Raw genomic sequence first — 13,497 nt, 5'->3', positions numbered from 1 at the left:
CCAAAAATCAAAGTAACGTGCTGATGCTATATATGCTATCCCAAAAGCATGTACCCTTGTAAGCGCAGGAGTCAGAGTTGCACAAAATTCACGACGCACGAGAGTCTCGCTACTGGCAACGGGCATGCATGTGTACGAGCCAAACTACAAAGCACAAGTGTACAAGTTTCAGGCTTTTATTTTTGATGGCCAAGCCGTCTCTGTCAGAAGTCAGGAATGCTGACTCGTCACCAACTCTAGATAGTAGATAATCTCCACTTCCGATTTCCAGAGATGAAAAAAATATTACGTAAGTTGGCCTTTATAAGAGCATTAAGCGCAGGAGTCAGAGTTGCACACAATTCACGACGCACGAGAGTCTCGCTACTGGCAAAGTATTCGCACGCCTGAACACACAAAGTTAACGCTACTGGCAACGCGCATGCATGTGTACTAGTAGGTACGAATTCTGCGAGCCAAACTACAAAGCACAAGTGTACAAGTTTCAGGCTTTTATTTTGGCCTCGTGATCAAATTGCGGGCCAAGCCGTTTCTGTCAGAAGTCAGGAATCCTGACTCGTAAGCAACTCTAGATAGTAGATAATCTCCACTTCCGATTTCCAGAAATTGCTCCATCGCTCACATTACCAACTAGCAGACCATTATTATAAGGTGGTCGCCTTGCTTCCATGCCTTTACTCTCTAGTTTACCAGTTTGCGTAGGAACAGAGATTTCATGCTTACGACTTGTCCATTTTCTTTGTAGCAGAGGCTTCTGATTGATTTGCAGCCATGATGAGGATTGCCCAGCACCTGAGAAAGCTCGAGACCCAGCTGCGTGCGAGAAACTTTTCCGGATACACCATCCCAGTAACAGCATCGTCTCGCCATGCCCAGGATCGTGTCATAAACGCTTCGCTAGCTCTCCTTCACGAGCGCGCAAGGGCTAAGGCAATTTTATCATATCGTCTAATGCTTCCAATTCTTAGTAACATGCATTCCATCATCCCTGTTGCTGACTTAGTGTGTTAGTTGTTATCTTAGTACAGGCTGAGGTTGTGCATGCTGCTGGTGGGGCACAAGCAGTCTCCTGTCTTCTTGGACTTCCTTTGGGCCACAACTCCTCTTACCATCGAGGAACGGCTTTTGCTCCTCCGTTTGTACGAGAGGCCATTTGGTCTGCAAGTGCCAATTCCACAACCGAGGAAGGTTGGGTGCTTCACCTCTTTTCATTTTGCTACTTTGCTCCATTTATGAGAGGTTAGGGGGGAGAGGACACATAACGTCACTTGGGGGAAGTGGTTGCACCTTCATATGACACATCATGAGCTATGCAAATTTGGAATGTTGACTCTTCGTGACTATGTATAGTACGTAGCATTTTAATGAATAGGTTTGCATTTTTAACTTGCAAATTTGGATTTTTGACTCGTCGTGACTATGATTCAAGAGATGGTTATGAAATACCTTACCCTTTCATATTCTTGTACAAGAAATACCTTATGCTTTTACAATATGCTTGCAAAAAGCACCAATGCTTTCATAAAGAGGCTCATGCTAACTTCTATCACGACTATGATTCAAGAGATGGTCATGACATACCTTAGGCTTTCATATTCTTGTACAAGAAATACCTCATCCTTTCATAATATGCTTGCAAAGGACCAATGCTTCCATGAAGAGGCTCATGCTAACTTCCCTCCCGACTTGTCGCATAACCATGCAGGGAAGGACTTGGCAGATCCACGGGTCTTAGCTGATGTTGGGGATTTTCCAATCCAAGAGTTGCAAAATCTTGGGATCAGAGATGAACTCTTAATGAAGACAGTCTCTGACTCTGTGAAGCTGGTCATGGATCAGGTAGACATGAAATTAAAAGATGTTTCAAGTGATGGTTTACTTAACTTTACTTGTCTTTTACTTTATTTATTACCACATGGACTCTTCTCATCTTGTGCTTGTTGTGATTTAACTATTGCTTTGTGGAGGGGTTGTGTTCACAATTAATTGTTAAAATGTGGTTGTGATTTAACTCTTGCTTTGTGGAGGGGTTGTGTTCACAACTAATTGTTAAAATGTGGTTGCATGGGAATTTAGGTTGAGAACTAGATGATGATGCAAGACTTGCATTTAATGTAAGAATAACAAAGCCAACGCAATTTTCCTTGTAAAAGGAAACACCAAATGGCTTGTCTTTTGCCAATTATGAGCTTTGCAAATTTTGGTGGAGGTGAGATTGGTAGTCTTTCCTAGATGAGCACTCTAATATAGGAAGCCTCCTCTGGGAATTCCTCCAAACACAACCTTTTCGAGCATTTGAGTTCATTGTAGTTACTAAAATGAAGCTGCAACAACAAATTACCTTTTAGTATAGTGTCTCACACTTTCCATTGGGCAAGATAGTGTGATAGTTAACCACCTATCTCTCGACATGAATTAAATGGTGTGTAATCAGCAACTATCTCCCGACAATAAGTACTAAGGACACATGAAATATACAAAAAAGTCAAACATAAAGACATCTGGAATTATTGTACTAAGGACCCATGAAATATGCAAAAAATGTCAAAAAAAAAGACATTTGGAATTATTGTCACCCTTTCTTACAAAAGGTTAGACAATAGTTAAAGATAAACCATCATAATGCCTACGGTTTGCGAAAGAATGTTGCCAAGTAACTTACTTAGCACTAATGTACATGACAAAATATTTCTAACATACATTTTGGACCCACTAGAGGTTTTAAATTTGAATAGTTAATGTCTTAATTCTATGATGTAAATTCTCATATTTATTTGTAGCTCAATTTTTAATAGTGATCCCTTTGTCATAACGTAGACTACACACATATTACAACTTCCTTTAGTCTCATAGGCCTTGAGAATGTGCTATGCCTTGAGATTAAATAAGTTGATTCAACATTCAACAAATCCACCCAACAAGACCATTTGACAAAAAGTTAACCTCTAGTTCTAAGACCCTGAGAGGGGGGGGGGCAAGTCATTGGTTTTGCAATCGAAATGCTTAGCGAAGGCTCAACGTCAGGCCAATTGCAGAAGCTATGACACTTGAGAAGTTTAAGGTCCTTCAACGCTTTGCAAGCAATCAACTAGAAATGTCGAAAGCGCATTGACGGCAATATTGCCTGCTCTGAGGAAATTGTGTCCCCTTTCATGACTCACGCCAGAGTTGTCCAGAGATTTCTCTCGCAACTAGATTGAATTCTTCGAACGTATTCGCCAAAATTGTGCCATCACGTACTAGAAATTTCAAGGTGAAGCTTTGAATTTAGAACCTGACAATTTCTCTACTTGCGCAGTTTCGTCCTTCGAGCGCGTACAATTCTCCCTTCTTCACCACCAATTCGGGTGCTCCAGTATGGAACAACAATTCATCTTTAACTGTCAGTGCCAGAGGTAAGCACATTCTCAAAACTTTTGAGTTCTTATGATTGGATAAGCTATAGTTATGACATATTTGTAATGGTTTTATGACATTGAAGGTCCTTTCATTGTTTCCCATTGTTAATGTTTACCATCATAATCACTACTGTAGGAGCAAGTTGATATAGTTTTACCAATGTTGTTTATCATTGTTAATGTTTGTCATATGGTTCTTTCATTGTTTACCGTGTAATTTTCATTTCGCACAAGTTTGTCATATGGTTTTTTGTCCAACAGGCCATGGGTGACTCACCGCCCTACGACTACAGTCCAGATTTCTCATTTAATCCTACACCGCAGGGCATGAGTCCCCAGCAGTTATATGGTTTTCTTTCGTCCATGACTCCAGAGCAGAGAGCCATGGCTCAGAGTTACTGGGGTTCTGGAGCAGGGACATCTGCCTCACCATCTGGCTTCCCGACGCCAGTTCCCACACCCGCGGGTACGACAGCAGCTCCCACACCTCATACCACACAGCCTTCCACTCCTCTTACAGCTCGATCTACCACCTCTTCACATAGACGACGCTCACGTAGTAGGTCTTCAGGGGGAGGTTGTTGTGGTGGTAGTGCCACAAATGTTATGACACCACCACCACGTGAGCGTCGTCCTTCGCTCTCATCTGTTGATAGCACACCCATAGGGTCACCTTCCACTCCCTGGGGTGCACATGACCATGACAACAGCAAGATTTACACAATTAGGGATGGGGCACCAATAATGGATAGTGCAGGGAAGGCAATGAAGACACGCATTCGACAATTGTGCACTATACAGTTTCACGACTCTGTCATGACTAAATGGGATCAGCAAGATAAGGGGAAGAAAAATTATATAAATACAAAGATAAAGCAAGAGTTTCAGGCATCTGACCCTATGAATGTCGTCTCTAATGAGTGGATACAGTATACAGCTCGCATTTTGATGGGGCATCGTAGGTCAGAGGCGAGGGACGCATTTAGAGAGGGGAAAGAGAAACCTGTTTGGATGACAGGGAGTGGGCAGCCATTGCTCAGGAGCTCACCGAGACACCAGAGAGGTTTCAATAACAAAGAGAGGCGGCAAGGGCAAGACTCCAAACAGTAGGGGCTTCTCATCTTGGGAGTGGTGGTTACGAAACCATGCGCCATGAATTCGTAAGTATTTGTAGCAATTGTATTTATGTAAATGTATGTATGTGGGCTAAATGTTGATTTCTAAAAGTTATAATTGTTAATCGTTTGTGCAGGAGTTGGCCATGAATCGCCCACCAAGTAGGCGAGAGGAGAAGTACGCTCACAAACATGGCCTTGTGGCCTTGTTTGAGATGCTTGAAGAAGAAGGAGAGACCGTCAATTGGGAGGCATTACCATGATGTAAGATGACCTTCAAACTAATGAAATATGATCAAAACATTCTTGAGTATTAATGTTTAATTTAATTTCTTATTTGTCGATCAGGAAAATAAAAAAACGAGCACGGTTGTTTTTGTGCTCTATTTTAGACAAAATGGTGCTGTCTATTTGCTGTTGTTGATCCTGTTCATTGCAGGCAGTCAGGCAATAGCCAGGCAGCACTATTCTGCCCAAAAAAAAATTTCTGGTACAGCGTCGGTATATTCCCCGGTACTGGCGTCGGTATATTCATTGGTATATCTCTCGGTATTTGCGTCGGTATAAAACCCGGTATACACCCCGGTATATGCACCGGTATAGACGCCGGTTTAGCCGTCGGTATTATCCCCGGTGAGCGTCGGTATAGACAACGGTATAGGCGCCAATATTGTTACCCGACGCTTATACCGACGCTGTGGTTCCGACGCTTATACCGGCGTTTATACCGATGACGGGGCTTTTTTAGACCCCGTTAAATGACGTCGGTATAAGCGCCGGTATTAGGCTAACATGTAGTAGTGATAGGAAACATTTATTCTAGTGATTTAAATAGGAAAACTCATTTCCTAGATTTAGGAATAAAATTTCCTAGTCTTATCTAGGAAATATGCTAAAATTTCCTGGTTCCCCCTAAAATTCATGTATAGGGAGTTGCCTAAATTTTCTATAGTCTTCCTCCTCTTTTTGCCTCCTCCTGATCCTCCTCTTGCTACTCTCTATCAGTGTCTGCAGTGAGCCACCTCGTGCAGCTTGCAGCTTCACACATGCATTAAAAGTTCCTTCTTCTTTGCCAATGCCGACCCCAAGGCAATTAGACAATGTACTGCCATTGTGAAATGAACATGCAAGGCCAAAAGAACTTTCATACATGTTAGACGATCACATGTCACCTTGGGATTTTTTTTTTCACTATATATAATTCCCATGTAGTCTCTTTTTTTTTTCCAAAACTTTTTTATGCCACTCTTTTGTTAGTATAAATGTGAGAAAAATATTAATTAAATATGTCGTTCTCTTGAACTTACATGCCAGTCACATATACTATTGAGTGAATTTCTTGAACATGTCACGATATATCTATTTTTTTAAATCTACAAAAATATAAAGCCTTAAGTCTAGCATGAGAAGAAAGTTTTTTTGCCCTGCCTATATAAGTAAGTCTTATGCACGATGCTTGTTTGGCAAAGCTTAAATTCATGGTTTTTATTTTTCCTTGTTTGGGTTTTTTCGGCAATGATCGATTAGTCCACGTCACAGTGCCCACCTAACTCTTCACCCATGCATTCGCAATTTGAGGAGGCGAGGTTCAGATTAGTGAAGGATCTTACCAGGCTGAATGTTGATGGGGCAAGGAGTGAGTGAGCTCCATGATAATGGTAGCAATCAATGTGGTCCACGATGATGGCGGGCAACTCATTCAAAACTACACTTTTAAAGGAGGAGAAGATCTCCAAGCGTAGGTTTGGTGGATAGGCTTTGCTAGGGCAGTGTAGGGTTATTGCACCACCTACAAGATCTGCTTGAGGAGGGGGAAATTTCTAAGGCCAAGTTAGATAAAGTGAAGGGCAATAGTGCTAGTTTGAGCCCATTAATAGACAACATTTTTGTGAGGCATATAGAATCACAAGGAATGAAGAAACAAAGGAAAACTTGCTAATAAAAGAGTATATATAGAAGTTTTCAAGTCTTTATTTATAGATGTCTATTTGAAGATGACTCGAAATATATATTAGAATGTGTGAGGCTCAACAATGAGCCAACATGCCTATAGTGTAAACATTCAAGGTTTAATAATGCATGTATTAGGTGTTTATTTAAAAATTACAATGCTTGATTATGTATTTTATATATACATTTTTATGTTGTAATCAAGTATATCTTTACACTTGTTTGAATAACTTCAAATAAATTCACCCTAACAAGTGGTTGTTGCCTTTTTTATAGTACTTACAAACATAGAAGTGATGTTAGAAGCAACATTCACTATGGGAATGTGAGGCAAAGGATTAAGGAAAATTCTATGTAAAGAACATTTTCATTAATATTTTCAAAAACTTTTATTCTTACTTATCCAAAATGACTATGGTCTACACCTCATAAAGCTTTTTTGTGTCTCGAGCATATGGGGTGAACATTCATACTATTAACCGTGTTTAATGTCATACACAACAAACTAAATTTTAACATATGAATATCGATAAACATTTCATAATTTTCTTAATAATAAAAAACTTACTAAACTAAAGCATTTAGAAATGTGTGTTGATTTAATCTTGACTTTATTGAAAATAGGAATTACCAAGTCAAGGAGAAAGTCACTTAGAGCTCATCCCACCATGGGGGTGGAGGAGCTACAGCACATGCATTTATGAATTGCAGAGAAACACTTGTCCCATTGGACATAAGGGGACCCAGGACAACTAGCAGATCCAGGAATAAATTTAGCAAACAACATGGTTGTGCCTTCATCATCTTCATCTGGAGCCTACATGTGTGCCATCATTACATGGGGTTTCCAAGTCAAACTCTCTAAAAGCAAGGGCTGCAGTGGATAATCCACCTTATTTAACACATGTAAGAGCTTGTTCATACATAGGGTCTAGTTTGTAAACCCATAATTGACAAAAAACTAGAGGTATTGTTCACACGCAATGTAGTTCCTCAAGACAGGTGTGCATGCAAGGTGAGGTGTTAGCTACAAAGTCCTTGACATGTCAAAATCACATGTTGCAAGTAGTTGCATACTTGGTTTTTTCTTGAGCCCTTACTTTGACGGTAGGGACCAACCCAAAAACTAGTTTCTAAGTCCAGATTGACAAAGACAAGCAGGTTTGCAAACTACAGTGGTCATGTGAAGATGCTCTAAGAGTCCCATCCCACTATGCTCTTATCTGGGCTATGGTGGCTAAATGTCCCCCAACTCAATTGGAGAAAGTGCATAGGTGACATGGAGCACATTGTAGCCATGCACTACAAGAGCTAGGAGATGCTTGATTTTGCCTAGTTTTTGTAGCATTTGAAACTTGTGTAAACAATCGGAAGATGGATGTTGACAAACTGACTTGCTTCTCATTATGAAATAGTCATTAATAATGAGTGAAGTGATTTAGGTTTCAAGGTCAATCATGCTAGTTAATTATTGGATTGAAACACTTATTTCAATTGACATTATGTCTACATTTTGTGTCTCAAGGTGGCACAACCACTAAGCTCCCATTTAGAGAAACTTTAAAGTAACTCTAATAAGTTTACAATAAAAATTCCCAATAAGTTGTAAAACCAAAATGAAGGGTGTAAGTTGAAAGGAGAGGGAAATATAAAAAAGTAGGTGAAGGTGAATAAATACGGGGAAGGGTAGATGAGTGAAAAGAGAGGAGAGGAGAGAGTGAAAGAGGGGATGGACCATCAAATATAAGTGCGGGACCCTCTTCCTACATTTAAATAATAGCATGTGCTTTTAATAAAGGGTGGTGTCATACAAGCTAAAAGACAAAACAAGCCATCACATATAATCTAATTTAACATCTAACTAAAAATTTATACGAACCACATCATTACTAAAATAGTAAACATTGACAAAATAAAAGCAATTACATCTGACTAAACCACTATAGTCTTGCTTTTAACAAGCTTAGGCAGTAATGTTTTCCAATAACTTGTAAAAGGGAAGGAAAAGTGGAAGGAAAGGGGTAGTGAAAAATGCAAGTGAAGGTGAATAAATATGGAAACAGGTAGATGAGTAAAAGGAGAGGAGAGGAGAGAAGTGGAGAGGGGATGGACCTTTTTTTTTTTTTTTGGACCAGCCAGGGTCTCAGGCTCTGATGAGCCCCTGACGCTCGGAGGAAACCCGTGCCCTAGCTTATGAATTCGCTAGCACCTTAGAGTCGATCACTCCGGTGCATGGACCATTAAAAATGCTGGGACCCCATTTAAATAATCTCACATAAGATTAAATACTTCACGACTATCAACTAAACTACTACTAACCTGAATTTAAACTAACATTAAGCAGCATTAAGAAAAGTCAGCATGCATAACTCTTTGAAATAGTTGCCTCAGACCCTTGGAGCTTGTTCACGCAAGCAGCTTGGTTTTTTTTTTTTTTTTTCAATAAAAGGCATTTTCATTACTGAAAAAAGACAATACAGGTTACAAGAGTCGGAGATTTAGCTTTGGCCAAGCTCCTGATACATGGAATCATGGGGGAGTTACAATTTACCAATTTGGTAATCTGTAATCCCCCATGAATCCGGGTATGTAACGCAAGCAGCTTGGTTTGTAAACCAACTTGTCATTGTATTTATTACGTAAGTTGGCCTTTATAAGAGCATTAAGCGCAGGAGTCAGAGTTGCACAAAATTCACGACGCACGAGAGTCTCGCTACTGGCAAAGTATTCGCACGCCTGAACAAACAAAGTTAACGAGAGTCTCGCTACTGGCAAGTTTGGCATGCATGTGTACAAGTTTCAGGCTTTTATTTTGGCCTCGTGATCAAATTGCGGGCCAAGCCGTTTCTGTCAGAAGTCAGGAATCCTGACTCGTAACCAACTCTAGATAGTAGATAATCTCCACTTCCGATTTCCAGAAATTGCTCCATCGCTCACATTACCAACTAGCAGACCATTATTATAAGGTGGTCGCCTTGCTTCCATGCCTTTACTTTCTAGTTAACAGTTTGTGTAGGAACAGAGATTTCATGCTTACGACTTGTCCATTTTCTTTGTAGCAGAGGTTTCTGATTGATTTGCAGCCATGATGAGGATTGCCCAGCACCTGAGAAAGCTCGAGACCCAGCTGCGTGCGAGAAACTTTTCCGAATACACCATCCCAGTAACAGCATCGTCTCGCCATGCCCAGGATCGTGTCATAAACGCTTCGCTAGCTCTCCTTCACGAGAGCGCAAGGGCTAAGGCAATTTTATCATATCGTCTAATGCTTCCAATTCTTAGTAACATGCATTCCATCATCCCTGTTGCTGACTTAGTGTGTTAGTTGTTATCTTATTACAGGCTGAGGTTGTGCATGCTGCTGGTGGGGCACAAGCAGTCTCCTGTCTTCTTGGACTTCCTTTGGGCCACAACTCGTCTTACCATCGAGGAACGGCTTTTGCTCCTCCGTTTGTACGAGAGGCCATTTGGTCTGCAAGTGCCAATTCCACAACCGAGGAAGGTTGGGTGCTTCACCTCTTTTCATTTTGCTACTTTCCTCCATTTATGAGTGGTTAGGGGGGAGAGGACACATAGAGTCCCTTGGGGGAAGTTATGACACATCATGAGCTATGCAAATTTGGAATGTTGACTCTTCGTGACTATGTATAGTACGTAGCATTTTAATGAATAGGTTTGCATTTTTAACTTGCAAATTTGGATTTTTGACTCGTCGTGACTATGATTCAAGAGATGGTTATGAAATACCTTACCCTTTCATATTCTTGTACAAGAAATACCTTATGCTTTTACAATATGCTTGCAAAGCACCAATGCTTTCATAAAGAGGCTCATGCTAACTTCTATCACGATTATGATTCAAGAGATGGTCATGACATACCTTAGGCTTTCATATTCTTGTACAAGAAATACCTCATGCTTTCATAATATGCTTGCAAAGGACCAATGCTTCCATGAAGAGGCTCATGCTAGCTTCCCTCTCGACTTGTCACATAACCATGCAGGGAAGGATTTGGCAGATCCACGGGTCTTAGTTGATGTTGGGGATTTTCCAATCCAAGAGTTGCAAAATCTTGGGATTGGAGATGAACTCTTAATGAAGACAGTCTCTGACTCTGTGAAGCTGGTCATGGATAAGGTAGACATGAAATTAAAAGACGTTTCAAGTGATGGTTTACTTAACTTTACTTGTCTTTTACTTTATTTATTACCACATGGACTCTTCTCATCTTGTGCTTGTGATTTAACTATTGCTTTGTGGAGGGGTTGTGTTCACAATTAATTGTTAAAATGTGGTTGTGATTTAACTCTTGCTTTTGTTAAAATGTGGTTGCATGGGAATTTAGGTTGAGAACTAGATGATGATGCAAGACTTGCATTTAATGTAAGAATAACAAAGCCAACGCAATTTTCCTTGTAAAAGGAAACACCAAATGGCTTGTCTTTTGCCAATTATGAGCTTTGCAAATTTTGGTGGAGGTGAGATTGGTAGTCTTCCCTAGATGAGCACTCTAATATAGGAAGCCTCCTATGGGAATTCCTCCAAACACAACCTTTTCAAGCATTTGAGTTCATTGTAGTTACTAAAATAAAGCTGCAACAAATTACCTTTTAGTATAGTATACTTTCCATTGGGCAAGATAGTGTGATAGTTAACCACCTATCTCTCGACATGAATTAAATGGTGTGTAATCAGCAATAAGTACTAAGGACACATGAAATATGCAAAAAATGTCAAAAAAAAGACATTTGGAATTATTGTCACCCTTTCTTACAAAAGGTTAGACAACAGTTAAAGATAATCCATCATAATGCCTAGGGTTTGCGAATGAATGTTGCCAAGTAACTTACTTAGCACTAATGTACATGACAAAATATTTCTAACATACATTTTGGACCCATGGGACCACCAGAGGTTTTAAATTTGAATAGTTAATGTCTTAATTCTATGATGTAAATTCTCATATTTATTTGTAGCTCAATTTTTAATAGTGATCCCTTTGTCATAACGTAGACTACACACATATTACAACTTCCTTTAGTCTCATAGGCCTTGAGAATGTGCTATGCCTTGAGATTAAATAAGTTGATTCAACATTAAAGGATTGGCTTACATAGCAAACAATTTTGGGTTAAGTTCATAAAAATATGCTAATATTTTAGATTTTTCAAAGGAGTTCTACATCTAGCCAGTTATCTACACAAAGCAATAATTAAATCACAGCCACAAGCATGTTAAAAACCACAACCCTAAAGATTCTCAACTTTTGTTTTATAAATGTTTTCTTTTCTTGACAGTATCCTCTTCGCCCTTTGATTATTGGGGGTGATCACTCCCTCTCCTACCCTATTGTACGAGCAGTTGCAGAGAAGCTTGGGGTCCCAGTTGATATCATCCACTTTGATGCACATCCGGACCTTTATGAATCTTTTGAAGGAAACAAGTTCTCGCATGCATCATCCTTTGCACGCATCATGGAAGGTGGCCATGCCCGTCGTCTTTTGCAGGTTTGCTCTTATATTCTCCTTTCATTTCATTATAATAGTACGTGAGAGAAATTCAAATAATTTTTTGCTCTTTTCTTTGTAATGCAAAGGTTGGAATACGTTCTATAAACAAAGAGGGGAGGGCGCAAGCCGAGAGGTTTGGAGTGGAGCTTTATGAGATGAAACATTTTGAAAAACATCGAGAATTTTTGGAGAATTTGGTATGCCACATCTTACCCAGCCTTAAGTTGTAGAATAATGCTCCAAGCTTAATTTTGATAATGATGATGCATCCATATATGGCCTTTTGTCCAACCTTTACTTGGACATTTTGCCCACCTTTTACTACTGAGGTAGCAAAAAACCATTTTAAACCATGAAAAGACATTCAACTATGTTTCATCACCATATTTGCCATGTGACAAAATTATTTATGTTCATGTTGGACTGTGTATTGTAGGAGCTTGGCGTGGGTGCAAAAGGTGTGTACGTATCCATTGACGAGATTGCCTCGACCCAGGTTTTGCACCAGGAGTGTCTCACATAGAGTCTGGTGGACTCTCCTTCCGTGATGTGATGAATATCTTACAACACTTGAAGGGAGACATTGTTGCAGGCGATGTTGTGGAGTACAATCCTCAACGTGACACATCATATCATATGACCGCCATGGTGGCATCAAAATTTGTACGAGAACTAACTGCAAAGATGTCAAAAATGTGAAAATTACCCCTCAAGATAATCATAGCCAAACAATCTTAGTAATAAATTAAGTTCACAATATGCAAACATGAGCATTGAAAGATTGAATGCATCCAATTACCTACAAGGGATTCTAATCTATGTATCAGTGGGATAGTACTATCTCATTGAATCTTATGTGGAAAAAGCATGTTTTAAGAATCATTCATGTTAGTCAAGTTAATCATGTGATTCATGTGGCCATTTTCATTAATGGTAATGCTCTAGTAATGATTGTGTTCCTACATATCTTTGTTCAAAAGAAAGAGGGCCTACTTTGTGCCATCTATGGAAAAATAAGTGATTTTGAAGAAAATAAATTCATTTGATCACAAAATGAAAATTTCATTACACATTCACATTTTCACAATCAAGACAAATCGATTAACATGCATATTTGTGGTTGCATCTTATTTTCATCTGGATTCTAAAGAGGTGTTATTTTTAATACTCATAATGTGATAAAGGGCCAACATGTAACACTACAAATAGACACACGCACAAAGTTAAACGGATTTGTCTTTCGAATGTTTTGGTGGATTTTTTTATTACAATTTCTCTATTTTAATAGATAAAAATCATAAATAAAATTTAAAAGATTTTTACACAAATACACTACAAGTAGTAGGAGGATTTTCTAAATAACACCTAAATTTAAACAACACACAATTTTTAGATACCATTTGTCAAAAGAAACAAGGGGGAGGAGAGAGAGAGAGAGACAGAGAGAGAGAGAGAGAGAGCACGCGTGCATGTGTGTGTGTGTGTGTGTGTGTGTGTGTGAATTCATGCATGTATGTATATAT

The 13,497-nt window shown here is 39.4% G+C and overlaps 1 pseudogene; it reads left to right on the top strand.

Annotated features, from left to right (window-relative positions):
- Positions 1 to 758: 758 nt before the first annotated feature.
- On the top strand, positions 759 to 12,719 carry LOC147625879 (arginase 1, mitochondrial-like; annotated as a pseudogene).
- The last annotated feature ends 778 nt before the right edge of the window (positions 12,720 to 13,497 follow it).

The sequence above is a fragment of the Cibotium barometz genome, chromosome 23, assembly GCF_041138505.1.
Source record: "Cibotium barometz isolate CiBa-2024 chromosome 23, ASM4113850v1, whole genome shotgun sequence".
In the NCBI taxonomy this organism is placed as follows: Eukaryota; Viridiplantae; Streptophyta; class Polypodiopsida; order Cyatheales; family Cibotiaceae; genus Cibotium; species Cibotium barometz.
The sequence above is the reverse complement of the archived record's forward strand: the minus strand, read 5'-3'. Positions and strand labels throughout refer to the sequence as shown.